At 43.7% G+C, this 22,775-nt stretch overlaps 1 protein-coding gene across 1 annotated transcript in view; it reads right to left on the bottom strand.

Moving 5' to 3' along the window:
• sema3c (semaphorin 3C) overlaps nucleotides 1–22,775 on the bottom strand; it is a 229,215-nt gene that overhangs the window by 141,143 nt on the left and 65,297 nt on the right. Inside the window, exon 2 of the mRNA XM_033039812.1 lies at nucleotides 1,802–1,916. The gene's annotated coding sequence lies outside the window, so the exon portion shown is untranslated. The remainder of the gene's footprint in view (nucleotides 1–1,801; nucleotides 1,917–22,775) is intronic.

Here is a 22,775-nt window from a genome sequence, read left to right as displayed (position 1 = left end):
TAGATATCCTTTGGAATTATTAATCTAAATATATCTGCAAAGATCTAATTTCTTTACACCGTAGTATTTAAAGAGATCGGTCATTGCATTGTCGGTGCTACTTTAAAAAGTTAAGATGTACTGATGGAGGGATTTTAATTCATTTATTCTATTTATTATTGAATTGTTTCATCTGGCTCAGCTCTTTGTCTGAAACTACACAGAAAATGAAGTAGATGTCGTCTATTGTTCCTCACGATGCCCTGGGTAATTGTACAATCTCCTGTAGAAGATCAATGTGAGATGATCTCGTAGTCAATGATTTTCTTTTTGAAAAATAGATGTCCAATTGAACAAGTCAAGTTGTAAATTATCCTCCAAATATTAAGCAGAAAGCATATTAGCATAAAGAAAGTGACAAGCAAATTTCTGATCACAGTACAGGGATAATAAATGCAACCACTAGTTGGTTTTGGTTTTTCAGAAAAAAGTTTGCCTGGTCCACTCTTTGCTTGGGTTATGTTTTAGTTTTTAGTTTTAGAGATACAGCACGGAAACAGGCCCTTCGGCCCACAGAGTCCATACCAACCAGCGATCCCCACACATTAACACTATCCTACACACACTTGGGACAATTTACACATACACCAAGCCAATTAACCTACAAACCCATAAGTCTTTGGAGTCTTTGGGAAGAAACCGAAGATCTCGGAGAAAACCCACACAGTCACGGGGAGAACGTACAAACTCCTTACAGACAGCACCCATAGTCGGGATCAAATCCGGGTCTCCGGCGATGCAAGCGCTGTAAGGCAGCAACTCTACCGCTGCACTACCATGGCCACCCTTTCTTTACAAAATGTGTGCAAAACCAATATCAGGTCAACCAAAGTCATTATACTGACTGGTGAAGAATTCTACTGACTACCGAAGCAATTTTTTCCAAAACAGCTGTGGACAACCTAGTAAGTAGCTAATTTCCTGAAAGAAGTTAGAAATCAATTACTTGCATTTGAGACACAAATCCTATGCCAGGAACCATTGTGCAGTAATATCTCCACCTCTTAGTCTGATACAATGTTTAGGTCCATGAAAGTAAAGATTCAAAATTCTGCTATGCAGTAGTACATCAGTTTCAGGCTAGTCACATTTATACCATTCTCATCTCATTAGACCCAGGGACAACATGTTGCAATTTGACTTTTGCATAAACATTGCAAGATCTTTTCATCAACTAAAACCTCATCATAATTGTGATTGATGGACTACACTAGTCTGGTGCAACTCTTAAGACTGCACAGGTTACGGGTGGTGAGAAGGCATTTGGTTAACATAGAGATAAGAAAAAGCTGCACAAAAGTTAGAATTGATGAACTTACTTAAGAATTTTGAGGCTTTAACAACAGCAACTTGGATTTGTATAATGTCTTTCTATAGCAATTTGCCCAAAGGTTATTCTCAACTGCATCCAAAATGTTCTCGAAGTAGAAAGAGAGGACAGGGTTAAGAAATAGAATCCTCCCTTTCCTCTTCATCACCATCCATTATAGACAATGTCAAGGGTTGGATAGTTCATTAGAGATCTCATCTGGGCCTCAGATAAGTTATCTAATGAGATGTTGCAGCCAAATGCGAACTCTTCTGCAGCTCACCTGTTCTGGAAGGTAAGTTTTACCTGTTGAGGTGAAATAGGGTTGGCTTGTGGAGAGGGTTGGCTTGTAGGGTTGGCTTGTAAGGTCAAGCTTGTATAAAGATCTTGGTGGTGCAATGCAGGATGTGAGACCAATTAGCAACTGGCAGAATAAAAAGTACCAAATCCTACCTTCTTCACTTGAGCAGTTTGCAGCGTTTCCTCGAAAAGATTTATATAGACCCCTCAAAATTCAATAGTGTGGTCCAGTGCAAACGTCAATCTTATTTATACCTAAAACATGCATCTGCAAAAGAGCACAATTAAAACAATATGAAACATTAGTGAGTAGACAATAATTTAATGCAAGTTTTCAGATATTGTTTAACACTGAAAACGTAATCTCTTACATGCGCCTACTTTCTATATAATAGTAAAGATTGCTGATTTGAGTGCTTTAGTTTAGCTTTGGTTTTTCTTTAGTAACAGAAGCTCTGACTGTAGATCAATGCATGGGGTTTGGTTCATGTCACAGTTGTTTAAGTCTCCGCACAGTGAACACGCTGCATAGGTTGTTTCCAGAGCCAAAAGTACCTCATCAAATTTAATGCTTCTGTTGGTGTTTTAATTGAACACTGATGTGCTTTAAACTTCTTTATAATGCAGTTATAAATGTCAACTGAATGCTGAACCAATCATTCTTTTCCAATTATTAAATGGACTTTTTTAATATAGTATAGAAGCAAAAGAAATTGCCAGGGAAAGAAAGCGAGGGAGAGAGGGAGAGAGGGAGAAAGGGAGGGAGAGAGAGACAGAGGTAAGGAGAGAGGGAGGGAGAGAGGGAGAGAGAGAGGGAGGGAGAGAGTGCGGGAGGGAGGGAGCGAGGGAAGGGTGAGGGAAGGAGGAAGAAAGGGAGGGAGAGGGAGAGGGAGAGAGAGGGAGAGAGGGAGAGAGAGAGAGGGGTAGAGAGGGGGAGAGAGAGGGGGAGAGAGAGGGAGAGAGAGGGAGAGAGAGGGGGAGAGAGGGGGAGAGAGGGGGAGAGAGGGGGAGAGAGGGGGAGAGAGGGGCGTACTGAATTGATCCAGATCTATTGTACAAGTTTAAATGGACTGCTTATGAATTCACTATCCCAGCAGTTTTGGGTCCAGCACAGAAACGGTAAACTGCCTGCAACAACTTTCACTCTCTCATAGTAGACGGGAGTAAATTCCCGAAGGTTTATTCCCCATCCTGCAGGAGCAGCTGATGCCCATGGGCCTAGGAAAGAGCCTCTGGCCTCATTAACATTACCGGGCCTGCTGGTCATGGCTGAAGCTTGTTAATGTTCACAAAGGTGACAAAAGGTCTCACTTATATTGTACCTTTCCGCAGTTATGTAGAAACCAAGCAGCCAACCTGCACACGGCAATCTCCCATACAGAGGGACTGATCTGGTGACCTTGATAATAATGTTCATTAAGAGGTAAAAAATAGCCCAAGACACTAAGGATAACTCTTCTGCAATTCACTCAAAGAGTGCGCTGGGTCTTCAAATGCCTGAAAGAACAAACTTGGCCTCTGGTTTTGCATCTCATCCAGAGTACGTTACCACTGACAACACAGCTGTCGCTCACTGCTTCCAAGTGCATCCACTGAGACTTTCCAGCTAATTGGAGGGTGAGCTAAACGCACAACTAGATCTCTGGGCAGTGCAGCCCTGCACACGGGCTGATACAACCTTAGGCAAATACTTTACTGCCACCAGCCCAACGTTAAGTCATGATGGTTGGGGAATTGTCAGGGGCATTAATGGTGTAGAGTGACAGTTAGAAGAGAAGGTTGATGGTTTTCAGCTTTATTGAATGTCGGTGATAGTGATGTGGGAGTGGGAGTGGGGCACAGATCAAAAGGAAACTTTCCTGCTAATATTATCACTGTCCAGCTCCACTGAGGCACCCCATATACAAGGTTCCAAAATAGTTGCCCTTGGAGATGATCTGGGACAGAGGTGACAGAGCATTAAATGGGATGGCTTTCAGACATAGATTGGGTGCAAAAATATGGTTCCACGAACCATGGTTTCAGTATATTCTATTGCGGCCAATTCCACAAAAATTTATTTTTCAGTCAGTTGGTTCAGAATTCTTCAGCAATAAGTAAGTAACTCCTAAGAGCATCCAGTAACTCATGACCAGTCTGGTGAGTAATAGTTCATCATTGTGCCCATTGTGACAAACATTGTGCAGATAAAACAAAACTGAAAATGAAGTTTGTTCTTAGCACCAGCTGCTTTATTTAAAAAACTCTGGAACATTTCTCATTTTTTTACCGACATGGGCGAGACAATTTGACTCAGCAGGTCGATGATGATTCTCGGTCCGATTCCCCTATTTATTTCTCAGAAGCATATTCTCCATCACATCCCCATCAACTTCCTCCAATTCCCCTTTCAACTACCCACGTTTAGTAATTTACAGTAGCTTTGTTCCCGATGTTGGGGAAGTCCAGAACAAGGGGTCACAGTTTAAGGATAAGGGGGAAGTCTTTTAGGACCGAGATGAGAAAAACATTTTTCACACAGAGAGTGGTGAATCTGTGGAATTCTCTGCCACAGAAGGTAGTTGAGGCCAGTTCATTGGCTATATTTAAGAGGGAGTTAGATGTGGCCCTTGTGGCGAGAAGGCAGGTACAGGATACTGAGTTGGATGATCAGCCATGATCATATTGAATGGCGGTGCAGGCTCGATGGGCTGAATGGCCTACTCCTGCACCTATTTTCTATGTTTCTATGTTAACCTACTATAATCCATTACATCTAACCAAGGACCCTTTAGTTTAACTTAAACTCATCCTGTATTTCATGAGACGTGAATAGAAACTGGAGCATTCAGAGGAAACGCACATGGTCACATGGAGCTCGTGCAAATGTGGCGTACACAGCACCAGACGTCACGATCTGAATGCATATCACAATTTTACTTCGGAGTCACGTGAGTGACTACGTGAAGAACCCCGCCAGGACGCATGCGTGCAATAACGCTACACGCATTGCAACGAGTCACAGTAGGGGGAACGACGTTCCCTTAGCGGCAGAATTTGAAAGCCGGGAACAGCAGGTAAGGAGACTCTGTGTTCCTTCCACTTACCTTACAGGTGGAGACATGGATCAGATCCACGAAGGCTGCGAAAAAGCTGGCGGGGGAGAACCGCGGAGTTGCGGGCAGCCGGCAGCAGCAGCCAACGGCACGCCAATCTCCCGAAATGGGAACAGCTGTGCCCGACTTCGCTCCCGCACCGGCCACGGCCGGGCGATAGAGCATAGCAAAAAACTAACAGAGTCGTTGACTCCGATGAGTCCGACTCTGAATAGCCGCGAGCGGCCAGTGCCCGTGAGCATTGGGGCCGGTTGGAGCGGCTTCAGGAGCAGCCACGAGCGGCCAGTGCCCGTGCACATTGGAGCCGGTTGGAGCAGCTGGGAGCGGGGAACAAGAGCAGCCGCGAGCGGCCAGTGCCCGAGAGCATTGGGGCCGGTTGGAGCGGCTGGGAGAACAGGAGCAGCCGCGACGGCTAGTGCCCGAGAGCATTGGGACCGGTTGGAGCGGCTGGGAGAACAGGAGCAGCCGCGAGTGGCCTATGCCCGAGAGCATAAATGCCAGTTGGAGCAGCTGCTGGAGGAAATACTCCAAAGTGGCAGGCTCCGGGAGATGGAGGCTAGCCACAGTGGGCAGTTAGTAAGCCCCACAGCAGTACCTCTTGTGGGGCTGCACAGTGTTTCTCCCTCATCAGAGGGGAGCACGGAGGGTCAATTCTGGGCTGACTGCAGGAGCTGGAGCAGGAGCGGCTTCAGGAGCAGCCGCGACAGCCAGTGCCCGTGAGCATTGGAGCCGGTTGGAGCGGCTGCAGGAACTGGAGCAGGAGCGGCTTCAGGAGTAGCGGCTTCAGGAGCAGCCGCGACGGCCAGTGACCGTGAGCATTGGAGCCGGTTGGAGCGGCTGCAGGAACTGAAGCAGCAGCGAGTGGCCAGTGCCCGAGAGTATTGGAGCCAGCTGGAGCGGCTGTTGGAGCAGGTAAGTGGCAGGCTCCAGGAGATGGAGACTAGTCACAGGGGGCAGCTAGTAAGTCCTACAACAGTACCTCTTGTAGGGCTGCACAGTGTTTCTCCCTCATCAGAGGGGAGTATAGGGGGTCAATTCTGGGCTGACCCTGAAGAGGGGTGCAGAACATACCCCTAGTGCACATGGGGTGCAAGAAAACCTATTGGAAGACACTTACCATCAGGGAACTGCAAAACACTGAATGTTCCCAGTGTCAACCAGTGTATTTGAAAACATGGCAGAGCCAGGGACTTGAAACTACAGAAAGTTCTGAAAGTCCTAACAGCGGGTATTACGGGTTTCGCCCGCACAATAAACAAAAAAGACATGACACAAGATCACCAGGATGCACTGGCTTTATTTTGCAACTACCAATACGAGTAAACAGCATTAGGAAGAAGTGCCATCCAACCGGCTTTAGACCCTAATTTGCAGGCCTATGCAAACCTGGAACCTCCAAACCACCAATATTACTATTTGGAGGCAACTTATCAAAACAGGTAAAAGAACTTGACGAAGAGGGTAAAACCCTGGGGCTCATTAAAGCAACGTCTAAAAACTACTTCCTGGGGAATACGCTAACCCTCAACACCGACCCAACTACAGATCCAAACACCGGCACCTCAACGTCCACGGAGGATGCCGAAAAAGTAACAAACCTACCAATAATAACCATGGAGGTAGGTGGGTCTGGTTCCTTACGAGGTTGGTGGGAGATTACAATTCTATCTGGATGCATGGAATAAATTAACTACCGACACTTATATTTTCAGAAGTATAGGGTTAAACCATAGAATTTATACAAAACATAATCCTCCAGTTCAGCATGTACCGAACCGAATGTTCGTGCTTACAGGCAAAGATAAAATCAAAAGCGCATGCTGAACTACAGTGGCCATATAAAAAAGGAGTAATGGAGGATATCCAACACGAATCACAGGAATTCGTGTCCAAAATCTTTATCATAAACTAGATGGTGGTTGCCACATCATCATAGATTTGACTAATTTGAATACTTTTGTACTATATATTCATTACTAGATGGGAACCTTTGTTACTGCTAAGCAATTGATTCCTAGGTTACTACATGGCAAGCATCGTATTAAAAGACGCTTACTATACAGTACCCATTAGAGGTGACCACAGATGTTATTTAACACAATGGATCATCTGCGGTTCACCCTTAACACAGTTCACATGTCAGTGACTTTGCCGAAAGAAAAGGTTACAGCCTTAATGGAGGCTTAATTAGACCCAGGGACAACATGTTGCAATTTGACTTTTGCATAAACATTGCAAGATCTTTTCATCAACTAAAACCTCATCATAATTGTGATTGATGGACTACACTAGTCTGGTGCAACTCTTAAGACTGCACAGGTTACGGGTGGTGAGAAGGCATTTGGTTAACATAGAGATAAGAAAAAGCTGCACAAAAGTTAGAATTGATGAACTTACTTAAGAATTTTGAGGCTTTAACAACAGCAACTTGGATTTGTATAATGTCTTTCTATAGCAATTTGCCCAAAGGTTATTCTCAACTGCATCCAAAATGTTCTCGAAGTAGAAAGAGAGGACAGGGTTAAGAAATAGAATCCTCCCTTTCCTCTTCATCACCATCCATTATAGACAATGTCAAGGGTTGGATAGTTCATTAGAGATCTCATCTGGGCCTCAGATAAGTTATCTAATGAGATGTTGCAGCCAAATGCGAACTCTTCTGCAGCTCACCTGTTCTGGAAGGTAAGTTTTACCTGTTGAGGTGAAATAGGGTTGGCTTGTGGAGAGGGTTGGCTTGTAGGGTTGGCTTGTAGGGTCAAGCTTGTATAAAGATCTTGGTGGTGCAATGCAGGATGTGAGACCAATTAGCAACTGGCAGAATAAAAAGTACCAAATCCTACCTTCTTCACTTGAGCAGTTTGCAGCGTTTCCTCGAAAAGATTTATATAGACCCCTCAAAATTCAATAGTGTGGCCCAGTGCAAACATCAATCTTATTTATGCCTAAAACATGCATCTGCAAAAGAGCACAATTAAAACAATATGAAACATTAGTGAGGAGTAGACAATAATTTAATGCAAGTTTTCAGATATTGTTTAACACTGAAAACGTAATCTCTTACATGCGCCTACTTTCTATATAATAGTAAAGATTGCTGATTTGAGTGCTTAGTTTAGCTTTGGTTTTTCTTTAGTAACAGAAGCTCTGACTGTAGATCAATGCATGGGGTTTGGTTCATGTCACAGTTGTTTAAGTCTCCGCACAGTGAATACGCTGCATAGGTTGTTTCCAGAGCCAAAAGTACCTCATCAAATTTAATGCTTCTGTTGGTGTTTTAATTGAACACTGATGTGCTTTAAACTTCTTTATAATGCAGTTATAAATGTCAACTGAATGCTGAACCAATCATTCTTTTCCAATTATTAAATGGACTTTTTTAATATAGTATAGAAGCAAAAGAAATTGCCAGGGAAAGAAAGCGAGGGAGAGAGGGAGAGAGGGAGAGAGGGAGGGGGAGAGAGAGAGAGGGAGGGAGAGAGGGCGGGAGAGAGGGAGAGAGAGAGAGAGGGAGGGAGAGAGGGCGGGAGAGAGGGAGGGAAAGAGGGAGGGAGAGAGAGAGGGGGGGAGAGAGAGAGGGGGGGAGAGAGAGAGAGGGAGAGAGGGAGAGAGAGAGAGGGGTAGAGAGGGGGAGAGAGAGGGGGAGAGAGAGGGAGAGAGAGAGGGAGAGAGAGGGAGAGAGAGGGGGAGAGAGGGGGAGAGAGGGGGAGAGAGGGGGAGAGAGGGGGAGAGAGGGGCGTACTGAATTGATCCAGATCTATTGTACAAGTTTAAATGGACTGCTTATGAATTCACTATCCCAGCAGTTTTGGGTCCAGCACAGAAACGGTAAACTGCCTGCAACAACTTTCACTCTCTCATAGTAGACGGGAGTAAATTCCCGAAGGTTTATTCCCCATCCTGCAGGAGCAGCTGATGCCCATGGGCCTAGGAAAGAGCCTCTGGCCTCATTAACATTACCGGGCCTGCTGGTCATGGCTGAAGCTTGTTAATGTTCACAAAGGTGACAAAAGGTCTCACTTATATTGTACCTTTCCGCAGTTATGTAGAAACCAAGCAGCCAACCTGCACACGGCAATCTCCCATACAGAGGGACTGATCTGGTGACCTTGATAATAATGTTCATTAAGAGGTAAAAAATAGCCCAAGACACTAAGGATAACTCTTCTGCAATTCATTCAAAGAGTGCGCTGGGTCTTCAAATGCCTGAAAGAACAAACTTGGCCTCTGGTTTTGCATCTCATCCAGAGTACGTTACCACTGACAACACAGCTGTCGCTCACTGCTTCCAAGTGCATCCACTGAGACTTTCCAGCTAATTGGAGGGTGAGCTAAACGCACAACTAGATCTCTGGGCAGTGCAGCCCTGCACACGGGCTGATACAACCTTAGGCAAATACTTTACTGCCACCAGCCCAACGTTAAGTCATGATGGTTGGGGAATTGTCAGGGGCATTAATGGTGTAGAGTGACAGTTAGAAGAGAAGGTTGATGGTTTTCAGCTTTATTGAATGTCGGTGATAGTGATGTGGGAGTGGGGCACAGATCAAAAGGAAACTTTCCTGCTAATATTATCACTGTCCAGCTCCACTGAGGCACCCCATATACAAGGTTCCAAAATAGTTGTCCTTGGAGATGATCTGGGACAGAGGTGACAGAGCATTAAATGGGATGGCTTTCAGACATAGATTGGGTGCAAAAATATGGTTCCATGAACCATGGTTTCAGTATATTCTATTGCGGCCAATGCCACAAAAATTTATTTTTCAGTCAGTTGGTTCAGAATTCTTCAGCAATAAGTAAGTAACTCCTAAGAGCATCCAGTAACTCATGACCAGTCTGGTGAGTAATAGTTCATCATTGTGCCCATTGTGACAATCATTGTACAGATAAAACAAAACTGAAAATGAAGTTTGTTCTTAGCACCAGCTGCTTTATTTCAAAAACTCTGGAACATTTCTCATTTTTTTACCGACATGGGCGAGACCATTTGACTCAGCAGGTCGATGATGATTCTCAGTCCGATTCCCCTATTTATTTCTCAGAAGCACATTCTCCATCACATCCCCATCAACTTCCTCCAATTCCCCTTTAAACTACCCACAATTAGTAATTTACAGTAGCTTTGTTCCTGATGTTGGGGAAGTCCAGAACAAGGGGTCACAGTTTAAGGATAAGGGGGAAGTCTTTTAGGACCGAGATGAGAAAAACATTTTTCACACAGAGAGTGGTGAATCTGTGGAATTCTCTGCCACAGAAGGTAGTTGAGGCCAGTTCATTGGCTATATTTAAGAGGGAGTTAGATGTGGCCCTTGTGGCGAGAAGGCAGGTACAGGATACTGAGTTGGATGATCAGCCATGATCATATTGAATGGCGGTGCAGGCTCGAAGGGCTGAATGGCCTACTCCTGCACCTATTTTCTATGTTTCTATGTTAACCTACTATAATCCATTACATCTAACCAAGGACCCTTTAGTTTAACTTAAACTCATCCTGTATTTCATGAGACGTGAATAGAAACTGGAGCATTCAGGGGAAACGCACATGGTCACATGGAGGACGTGCAAATGTGGCGTACACAGCACCAGACGTCACGATCTGAATGCATATCACAATTTTACTTCGGAGTCACGTGAGTGACTACGTGAAGAACCCCACCAGGACGCATGCGTGTCATATCGCTACACGCATTGCAACGAGTCACAGCAGGGGGAACGACGTTCTCTTAGCGGCAGAATTTGAAAGCCAGGAACAGCAGGTAAGGAGTCTCTGCATTCCTTCCACTTACCTTACAGGTGGAGACATGGATCAGATCCACGAAGGCTGCGAAAAAGCTGGCGGGGGAGAACCGCGGAGTTGCGGGCAGCCGGCAGCAGCAGTCAACGGCACGCCAATCTCCCAAATGGGAACAGCTGTGCCCGACTTCGCTCCCGCGAGCGGCCAGTGCCCGTGAGCATTGGGGCCGGTTGGAGCGGCTTCAGGAGCAGACACGAGCGGCCAGTGCCCATGCACATTGGAGCCGGTTGGAGCAGCTGGGAGCGGGGAACAAGAGCAGCCGCGACGGCCAATGCCCGTGAGCATTGGAGCCGGTTGGATCGGCTGCAGGATCAGGAACAGCCGCGAGCGGCCAGTGCCCGAGAGCATTGGGGCCGGTTGGAGCGGCTGGGAGAACAGGAGCAGCCGCGAGCGGCCAGTGCCCGTGAGCATTGGAGCCGGTTGGAGCGGCTGCAGGATCAGCAGCAGCCGCGAGTGGCCTATGCCCGAGAGCATAAGAGCCAGTTGGAGCAGCTGCTGGAGGAAATACTCCAAAGTGGCAGGCTCCGGGAGATGGAGGCTAGCCACAGTGGGCAGTTAGTAAGCCCCACAGCAGTACCTCTTGTGGGGCTGCACAGTGTTTCTCCCTCATCAGAGGGGAGCACGGAGGGTCAATTCTGGGCTGACTGCAGGAGCTGGAGCAGGAGCGGCTTCAGGAGCAGCCGCGATGGCCAGTGCCCGTGAGCATTGGAGCCGGTTGGAGCGGCTGCAGGAACTGGAGCAGGAGCGGCTTCAGGAGTAGCGGCTTCAGGAGCAGCCGCGACGGCCAGTGACCGTGAGCATTGGAGCCGGTTGGAGCGGCTGCAGGAACTGAAGCAGCAGCGAGTGGCCAGTGCCCGAGAGTATTGGAGCCAGCTGGAGCGGCTGTTGGAGCAGGTAAGTGGCAGGCTCCGGGAGATGGAGACTAGTCACAGGGGGCAGCTAGTAAGTCCTACAACAGTACCTCTTGTAGGGCTGCACAGTGTTTCTCCCTCATCAGAGGGGAGTATAGGGGGTCAATTCTGGGCTGGCCCTGAAGAGGGGTGCAGAACATACCCCTAGTGCACATGGGGTGCAAGAAAACCTATTGGAAGACACTTACCATCAGGGAACTGCAAAACACTGTATGTTCCCAGTGTCAACCAGTGTATTTGAAAACATGGCAGAGCCAGGGACTTGAAACTACAGAAAGTTCTGAAAGTCCTAACAGCGGGTATTACGGGTTTCGCCCGCACAATAAACAAAAAAGACATGACACAAGATCACCAGGATGCACTGGCTTTATTTTGCAACTACCAATACGAGTAAACAGCATTAGGAAGAAGTGCCATCCAACCGGCTTTAGACCCTAATTTGCAGGCCTATGCAAACCTGGAACCTCCAAACCACCAATATTACTATTTGGAGGCAACTTATCAAAACAGGTAAAATAACTTGACGAAGAGGGTAAAACCCTGGGGCTCATTAAAGCAACTTCTAAAAACTACTTCCTGGGGAATACGCTAACCCTCAACACCGACCCAACTACAGATCCAGACACCGGCACCTCAACGTCCACGGAGGATGCCGAAAAAGTAACAAACATACCAATAATAACCATGGAGGTAGGTGGGTCTGGTTCCTTACGAGGTTGGTGGGAGATTACAATTCTATCTGGATGCATGGAATAAATTAACTACCGACACTTATATTTTCAGAAGTATAGGGTTAAACCATAGAATTTATACAAAACATAATCCTCCAGTTCAGCATGTACCGAACCGAATGTTCGTGCTTACAGGCAAAGATAAAATCAAAAGCGCATGCTGAACTACAGTGGCCATATAAAAAAGGAGTAATGGAGGATATCCAACACGAATCACAGGAATTCGTGTCCAAAATCTTTATCATAAACTAGATGGTGGTTGCCACATCATCATAGATTTGACTAATTTGAATACTTTTGTACTATATATTCGTTACTAGATGGGAACCTTTGTTACTGCTAAGCAATTGATTCCTAGGTTACTACATGGCAAGCATCGTATTAAAAGATGCTTACTATACAGTACCCATTAGAGGTGACCACAGATCTTATTTAACACAATGGATCATCTGCGGTACACCCTTAACACAGTTCACATGTCAGTGACTTTGCCGAAAGAAAAGGTTACAGCCTTAATGGAGGCTTGCAGCAAAACAAAACCATCCATCAGACTGGTAGCAAGAATAATTGGCATTATAGTGGCTGCGTTTCCAGCCACACAAATCGGACCTTTACATTATCAAAAATTACAGAGGGCAAACATTCGTGCACTCAAAAATTATGGGGGTCATTCTGACAGACCAATGAAGCTGCCAACAGAGGCCACAATGGAACTAAAATGGTGGAAACATAACATTAGGCATTGTTCCGATCCAAACATTATCAGCTACCCGTCTATGGAACTACATACTGATGCCAGTGCACTTGGATGGGATGCTACCAATTCCATCTCCAGCTGTGGGGGAGATGGAATGCACAGGAGGCATCATTATTACAAACACTGGGCATAAATACCTGGGAATGTTAAGTGCATTCCATGGCTTTAAGTCATATTGTTCTGGGTTATATCACCAGCATGTTAGACTACAAATTGACAACACCACCATGGTAGCATATATCAACCATATGGGTGGAAACATATCAACATCATGTGACAATCTGGCCAACACAATTTGGCAATAGTGTATCCAGAGAGATATTTGGATATCAGCTACCTACTTACCAGGTAAACTGAATTTAGTGGCAGACAACAGGTCACGCTAATTCTATGAAAACACTGAATCGATGTTGGATAAAAAATGTATTTGCTGAAATTACAGCACGGTATGGAACACCAGATATCGACCTATTCGCATCCATGCTCTCACCAGTTATCGAATTATGTTCATGGGAACCAGAACCTGGGGCAGTGGCAACAGATGCATTTTCGCTGCATTGGGGGGATTGTTTATTTATGCATTCCCTCCTTTCTGCCTCATCAGTCGGGTATTTAGGAATATACAGTAGACTCCGCGTCTGGTATTTTGATAGTACCCGATTGGCCTACTCAACCATGGGTCCCGGTGATACACGACATGGTTTTAGAACCATGCATCACCATCCATCATAGACCTAATTTACTGGTTCTTCCCGCAACAAGGGGTAGTTACCCATGTCATAATTATATAAACCTATTAATTTATAGAGTTGAAAGCACCTCTACTACACCTGGGACTGACGGACCGAACAGTGGATATTATTTCAGCGGCCCACAGACAGTCCACCAAAAAACAGTACTTGGTGTCATCAAGAAATGGGAAGTACTGTCACAACAATAAACATCACCCACAGATCTATGAACATCCCGTCTGTTCTGGAATTCCTGGCAAGCCTCCATTACGATGAGAGGCTCAGTCATAGTGCCATCTACTGCACCAGAAGTGCTCTGTCAACATACCTGTGGCAAGGAACAGAGCGGCATTCTGTTGGGACACACCCTGGTAACCAAACTCATGAGGGGCATTTTGAATGTTAATCCCCCAAGAACCAGGTACTCCCAAATATGGGATGTGAGCATTGTACTGACCATGTTAAGAAACTGGTCACCAGCTACAGCTCTGTCCCTACAGAAACTGACTATGAAAACAGTCATGCTGATGGTCTTGGTCACGGCACAAAGGGTCCAGTCACTACAGAAACTAAGGCTGGACAACATGATTATTTCATCTGGAAATTTAACTTTTCACATCAATGAAATAGTCAAACAGAACAGACAGGGGTCAGCAGGCCTAAAAACAGAATTCAGGGCCTACCCGACAGATGGTCGTCTCTGTATTGTAACACACTTACTATTATATATGGAGTATACTAAGATCATCAGAGGGAAAGAAATGTCACTTTAATCAGCTACAAACAGCCACTCAAAACAGTGACAGTCCAGACCATCTCTAGATGGCTAAAACAGGTCCTAATAAAGGCTGGAGTAGACACTAGCATTTTAAAATCTCACTCCACCAGGGCTGCAGCTACATCGGCAGCTATGAAGTTGGACGTTCCTATGGACCAAATCCTCAAGACAGCAGGATGGTCAACGGAGGAAACTTTCCAACGACTTTATAACAAACCAGTCATTGAACCTGGAACATTTGCAGAAACAAATTTAAGTTCTGTAATATAATTTACCACATAAATAGGGGCAATAATTGGTGTTAATATATTTATCGTTGGGTTTCAATATCGTATTGATGTCTAATGATGTTAACTCTATTCTCCCCATAATCAAGGCAGATGTGATGCATGGACTCGTTTCCACGGCATGAAATCACAGAGCTTTAAAATCTTCACGTAGTCACTCACATGACTCCGAAGTAAAATAGTAAGATTAAACGAGAACTTACCAGTTTGAAGTTTGATCGTTATTTTATGAGGAGTAACGTTGAGGGAATACGTGCCCTCCGCTCCCACCCTTGATAATATACTTAACTGGTATCTCTTCTCTAATCTTACTATGTTTAGTCATTACAGTTCTCTGTGATTTCACACCGCTGCTTTGAAGAATGACACGCATGCGTCCTGGCGGGGTCCTTCACGTATTCCCTCAACGTTACTCCTCATAAAATAACGATCAAACTTCAAACTGGTAAGTTCTCGTTTAATCTTACTATTTTAAGAACAACAGTAAATGGCATGGTTGATGGTGGTAAGTGAAGAAGCAAGCATTTAGCACACAACTATGTTGAATTCCTGTCCAGCTAATTCTCAATGTGAGTGGTAAACAGAGAGTGGACGATACTAGCAGTAAAAATGAATCGTTGCGTTTGTGTCCAAATGCGTGGCCTGGTAGCCGAGCAAGGCCTATTAACCGCTTGCAACAGTTCAAATCTTGCTGGCAAAATAGCTGGAAAAGAAAGTGACCTTCCTTGGAGTAACTGTTGCCAAGTTCTGTCTGTCAGACATATCGTTTAGTTTAGTTTATTGTCACGTTTATTGGTACAGTGAAAAGCTTTTTGTTACGTGTTAACCAGTCAGCAGAAAGGCAAAACATGATCACAATCGAGCCATTTACAGTGCATATATACATGATAAAAGAAAATGTTTAGTGCAAGGTAAATACAGGTAGTTCTGCTATAATTTGATAGTTTTGTTCCTAAGAAACCTTGCGTTATAGAAAATCACATTTTAAACGCAATTGTGTGAATGGGGAAAAGAGGGTTAGGGGGTTAGAACTTTTCAGACTCTATAACAAAGTTATTTTTCCTGCAGGATTTCTAAAAACTAAAGTCTTAACAGTTATGTTTTTGTTATTGCAAGCTAAACATACTAAAAGCAGTATGTAACATTACTTGATAGAGCATCCTTGCAAGTGTCAATACAAGCAATTGCTTGTCAATGTCAATAACCACTCGCAGTGAAAATAGCAACTGTGTTCTTAAAAGGCAATAGTGTTTGATTACTGCAGGGAGATTACATCTAAACAGTTTTTCCCCTAGACTCTTTCTCCCAAGACAGCTTTTTTCCAAATATCAATTTCCTAAGTAACCTTGAAGTGGTTCTTCGGTTCTGAATCAAAATTGGGTGATAATTAATTTGGCCTGTATAATTCAAATAGTGTTCCTTAAATTCATTAATAATGTTATATCCATTATGTCACAAAGGAAACATGCATTATGATAGATCAATGTGGATATACAAATGAGTGTATTATATGAAGAAACCTGGCTTGTTAAAGACACAAAATCTTCATGACTGCTTAGCGTGTTGTTTAACAGATGGAATCTCAAATGTAACAGATTCTCAGCTTGATGTGTAAGAGAATTGTATTCACCCTCACAAGTCTCAGATGATCAAAATTATACCATACGGAGGACTTTAGTAAGAAATGTCACACACAGGCCGATGAACAAAAAGCTATTCAATCTCAATTCTTGGTGGTGCTACATTTCACAAACAGAATGAAATAATTAACCTCAATTGGTGCGAAAGCAGCTGCTGGCCGAGGTTTATTTATGCCAGTAATGTGGGTGGTGTGGGGATTATTGCTGAGCCAACCAGGGGGTGTGGGCGCTGTTGACATTTCTGCAATAGGCTCTTTGTTTCACATTAGTCACAAGTTCTTTGGTGAAGTCTTTATTTTCGATGATCGAGTGAGCTGCTGGGCAACTCAGAAATGAGTGGTCATCAGGGGAACATTTCTGGACAGGCTCATCATGGGTGTTGTGATGACAACAGTGCAGAGTGATACAGGGGGATGGTGATTCTGCACAAATACAATTAGACTTAGTCTTTCTATCAAAATAGCCTTGGGCGCCACTCAAATCATCCCCCGTCATGCAGTAAGAATTAAAATAACACTGAAAATATTACTGCCTGGAATGAGTCTGATGAAACTGACAGACTGACTTTGCACAAAAACTGGCAACCAAACTGGTCACATCCCTTTTCTGAATCTGGAGCCAAATTAGAAATTACATGTCGTGTTAAGTTAGCGTGCACTCCTGCATTAGATATTGCATTGACTTAAAGAAAAAATAGACCAAGCATTCCTGAAGCTTTTCTGCCTTCAGCATAGCAAAATATTTTTCATACAATCACAGATTTTAAACTATATGCAAATATCCAATATCTAAGTATTGCAATAAGTTCAGTGAATATCTGAACCAGACACAGTCTCAAGCTTTTGCTGCAATCACAACCTGTTTCCCTCATCCCTGTTAATAGAACAACAGACATTTTGAAAAATCCTGAATTTACTTCATCCTCAGTGGATTCCAAAACTTTCTGTCAAATTACTTTCAATGTGTTTTTCATCTATTAATGTTTCATGATCTACTGATCACTGATAACGCCAATCTTTATTGCCTATCCCTCTGGAAGGAGTTGCTGAACATCTCCCTGAACCACTGCAGTTTCCCGGTAAAGACACTCCCTCAGTTTAGCAGGGAATTCCAGGATAAAAACCCATCAATATGCTGGAGAACATACAGGTGGTGGTGTCTTTAGTCTTCCTGGTTGTGGAGATTGCAGGTTTGGGTTTGAGAGGGGTTTCAGAGATTTAGTGCAGATTATATGATAAATGAGTGGCCCTACAGGCCATTTCACAGGACATCTAAGAATTAATCATCTTGCTGTGGGTCTGGAGTGGCACAGGATAGATTAGGCAAGGACATTTATTTCCACCCCTGAATGGGTTTTATGTTCAAACGTTCATATGTTCTATGAGCAGAATTCGGCCATTCAGCCTAGCAAGCCTACTCCGTCATTCAATCATAGCTGATCTAAATGGTTTTAAATGACAGTCTGGTGGTTTTATGAACATCATTAAGACTAGTTTTTGTTAGATTCCAGAATGTGAAGTCCATGACTGCTGTGGTGGGACTATAGGTCATGTTCCTGGATTGTTGGCCCAGGCCTCTGACAAAAGGGGCAGAGACTCATTTACCTATTTCTGCTGCCGATACCTGAAGATTCTGAGATAGCAAAAAACAAAAAGATTGTTTTGGACAAGGCCTTGTGATCCTTTAAATCTACACAAGGACTCCTCGGTGTAACTTAGACTGGACTTTGCGTTCAACATCTGCAATGATGCTCTAGTGCATCATATTTATCAATAAGCAACTCTTTTTTGATGGAGTGCAGGCTTCACTTAGTGATCCTGAATGAAAATGTTGACACATCATCCAACCTCCAAGCTCCTCAATAGTCAACCACCAACCACCAATATCGGAGCTGGCAACAGCTCTCAGGGTGCAAAGCCAAGTTTTAACTTTGTGAAGAGGACATGGGCAGGAGTGTAAGAAAGTAAATTTGTACAGACATTAAATGCCCTTGATTCCAGATATTGAGGGAGGCAGAGACTTGTGTAGGCAAGAATGACCTGCTCTTATTCACATTTGCAGTGACTGGAGATAGAGGCAATTTGTTGTTGCTTCTCAAAGGACCAGACAAAACAACCACACGTGGTTGGTGGGTCTAATCTTATTGATATGAGTCCAGTGCTGCATTCCTGCAGAGGATGTGATCCTGGAAGAGTAAATGGTAGCCCCATCAGTGAGTTGCTGAAGGATAAAGGGATTGAAAGTTTAGCTGTGGATAGAACTGCAAAGAAAGTTTACATTTCAGAACTTGATCAGGTTTCAAACACAATAATCCATGAGCTAGATATTAAAATACAGTATATCAACTTAAAGGTTTTGCAAAACAGATGTTGAAAATAGGCAAGTCATAATCTTCATCAAACTTAATTTAACTAGATTTTCTTAATCCACGTAGAACGATTAGAGAGACCACAAAGATACAATATCCATCTTAGAGCATGAGGGACTTATTATTAAATCCAGTGTTGCATTGTCATGTGAATATCAATGACTGTAACACCATTCCTGAATACGATCCACTCACACTTGTTTAATTATCTCTCCAATGTTTGTGGTTTGTGGTGTACCTCGGGGATCGATTCTGGACCCATTGCAGTTTGTTGTTTATGTCAATGATTTTGATGAGAATATAGAAGGCATCATTAGTAAGTTTGCAGATTTCACTAAAGTAGTTGGTATGGTAGACAGTTCAAAATTTATAGCAGGATCTTGATCAGCTGGAGAAATGACTGAGGAATTGTTAATGGAGTTTAACACAGATAAGAGTGAGGTGTTGCATTTTGGGAAGTCAAACCAGGGCAGGACCTCACAGTGAAAGGCAGAGTCCTGGAGAATGTTGTAGAGCAGTGGCTTTGGAGTATAGCTACATAGTTCCCTGAAATTTATGTCACAGGTAGACAGGATGGCATAGAAGGCTTTTGCATATTGGCCTTGATCAAATTGGGGCATTACATTACAGTTATACAAGGTGTTGGTGAGGCCGCACTTACGGAAGTGTGTTCAGTTTTGGTGACCCTGCAATGAAACTGATGTCAATAAAATGAAAATAGTGCAGAGAAGATCTATGAGGTTGTTGCCAGGACTCAGTTGCCTGAGGTTGAAGGGTGAAATTGGGCAGGTTAGGCCTTTATTCCTTAGAGCGCAGAAGACTCAGGGCTGATCTCACAGAGGTGTATTAAATCATGAGAGTAATAGATAGGATTAATTCACAAAGTCTTTTACCCAGGGCTGGGAAATCAAGAACCAGAGAATAGAAGTTGAAGGGAAGGGGAGCAGAATGTAATAGGAACCTGAGGAGCAACCTTTTCACTCAAAGTGTGGTGGGTATATGGAACACGCTGCCAGAGGAGGCAGTTGAAGCAGGTAATATAACATCATTTAAAAATACATGGACAGGTACATTGATATGGGCCAAACCCAAGCAAATGGGATTAGTTTAGATGGGGCTTCATGGTCAGCATGGGCGAGTTGGGCCGAAGAGTCTATTTCTGTGCTGTATGACTCTATAACTCTATGTTTGCAGCCTTGATAAATGCTCCTTCGAAAACCTTAATGGAGCTCTCCTCTTTTAGATGTTGTATGGCTTGCAGTTTACAGCTAGGAGTTTCAATGCAGCTCTTTTACAGGGTTTTACATGTGTTTCTGTAATCATTCAGTTATAGGTTTCAGACAAGTGCTGAAATGATTCAGACAAGTAAGGCAGAGATGATTAAAAAACCTAAAATCAGAGCACATTTGGAAGAGGGTGGGGTGTCGTGGAAGAGTACAGCTGCAATCCACCTACCCAGGGAATGCAGCAAATCAGCAGTGAGACAAGGAATTTGCTGGCTTATCGTCCATTTGCACTCTGAAACACACCCTTGGTGCAACCTTACAGATAGAAATGGGGCCACTTTCACACCCCATTATATCATGATGGCTGTGGTTAGTTACATTTGCAACTTCTTGCTGTTTTCCAGATCATTTTCCAAATCATTTTCCAGCAATTAGGCGAAGCACATCATTGCAATTGGAAACATATTTTGAAATTTTCAGACAGAAATACTCATGGGAAACATAACTTTGGAATATTATATCAAGATATCCTAGGAGGAGCTGATAACCATGAGGTGAACATATGGGCATTTCTGATTGCTCTGCTGATGGTGGTGGCTCAGTGCTCTCCCTTTTCCAGCTCGTGCCTGTGCTGGAAATTGTAGAGCATTATCAAAGCTGTAAGGGCAGGAGAGAAGTTAAGATAAACCAGGAGCGAACTGGAATATTAAACCAAATGAAACCCCATGCACAATTCCAGAAATAAAGATAGAAACAATCAGGATAGGTCATTCTATTTGGTTGCTTGTACTATAACATGCAAGAGTTTCAGCCAAGGTACTGTGCACAATGACTGCCATGAATGTTAATTGAACTAAATGTGTCGAGGAAATTGAAAACCAAGAGTGCCATAGATCTGAGGCACTGGGACAGAATGCATCAGGGTTAGAGGCTGATCACATAGATGAATGGGAGGTGGCGGTGACAGAGATGGAAATTTGAAAGAGAAGGTCGTTAAGCAATGGTAAAACCTCGGCTAATTAGCAATCCAGAGATGGAAGCAGAAGATGTTCTTGTTCTCACACCCACCCTGATCTGCAGGTCAGTAGCTTCTTGTGTTTTTCCAATGAGGTCCAACATGAGTTGGATGAGCAGCACCTCATATTCTGCGTGGACATGTTGCAGCCCTCTGGACTCTATCAATACAACAGAGGCAGGCAACTCATTTTTTCTGCTTCTCTCAAAACTGACCGGCTCTGCTACAAAGTTATCCATCTGAAATATGAACAGTTTTCCTCTCACTTCTGACCTCTCCTGTTTTGCTGAACATTTCCAACATTCCCATTTTGGTTTCAATTCTTGGCAACATCTTTGATCTGTACGTTTACATGTTTCTTTCTGTTCACTCTCTCAAACTTCTCTCATAAACCATCCACTTGAAGGCTATTAAACAACACATCACAAGAGCAGCCCTGGCCCAATTCTATTAGGGATATTCTATTTATTCAATGCATTCCTTCCCCATCTCCACCAACTCTGCAACATTAAACTAACTTGTTTTCTCGTGTTTCCAAAATTAAAAAACTTGTTCAACCAAATAATTCAACAATTTCAGTCAGACGTGTCCTTCCCTTTCAAAAGCAACAATGACTGTTTCCAATACTGTGCCTTTCCAAAGGACGGATGTTGTTGTTATTTAGAAACGATTCCAAAACCTTGCCCACATTTGAGGTTAGACTGACTGTCCTATAATTAGTGATTTTTATTTTCCTCCCTTTTGAAACAGCAGATCAACTTCGGCAGACCTCCAATGCATTGGCACCACTTTAGGTGACAGGGAAGGTTGAAAAATTGTTACCAAGACTTTAATAACTCACTTCATTTAACAGTTTGGCACTTAATTAAACTAGGATAGGAAGGAGACTGTGAACATACTGTTTAAAAGACTGGCATGGGCCAAGCAACCACAATAGATCAAGAGTTATTGTTCCACTGCAAGGAAGAGTTGTTATTTTGAAAGATTTATGAGGAATGCCCAGTATACCTCCAATCAAAAATAAGTTGGTATAAAATTCCACTTGCACCCTGAAGTGGTGGGGAAGACAGTGACGGAATGTAAATGATGTGAAGAGCATTGTGGGAGTCTAGCAGCAGCTCCTCTCAAACTCTAAACAAACCAGGGCCAAGGATACTCGAGGAATTTGCAGATACATTTGTGGGGGAAATGACAATCATGGTGGGTGAATATTCAAAGTGGTTAGAAGCAGTTCCTGTAGCCGCTTCTATATCACATGTGAACATCTAAAGTTGAGTGATGTGTAAGAAGGAACTGCCGATGCTGGTTTAAACTGAAGATAGATGCAAAAAGCTGGAGTAACGCAGTGGGACAGGCAGCATCTCTGGAGAGAAGGAATGGGTGACGTTTCGGGTCGAGACCCTTCTTCAGCACTGTCACTGTTCAGAAGGGTCTCGACCCGAAACGTCACCCATTCCTTTTCTCCAGAGATGCTGCCTGTCCCGTTGAGTTACTCTAGCTTTTTGTGTCTATCTAAAGTTGAGTGATGTTTGCGACATATGGTCTTCCAGAGTTACCTGTGATGGACAATGGAGGCAACTGCATTGAAGTGGAATTTTCCAAATTGCTTTCGAGGAATGGAGCATAGCTTGCACACAGAAACCTCATACCACCAAGGTCAGCGGAAAGAGCAGTGAAAGATAAAGGAGAGGTGTTATTTCACTACCTTACAGCTACAGGTAAGGCACCTGTGAAGTAATTAATGCAAAGAAATGTCAGAAAACTTTTGGATTCAGTGAAACCAGGGTTTACTGC

The sequence above is a fragment of the Amblyraja radiata genome, chromosome 21, assembly GCF_010909765.2.
Source record: "Amblyraja radiata isolate CabotCenter1 chromosome 21, sAmbRad1.1.pri, whole genome shotgun sequence".
Lineage (NCBI taxonomy): Eukaryota > Metazoa > Chordata > Chondrichthyes > Rajiformes > Rajidae > Amblyraja > Amblyraja radiata.
This window is presented reverse-complemented; position numbering and strand designations above follow the sequence as displayed.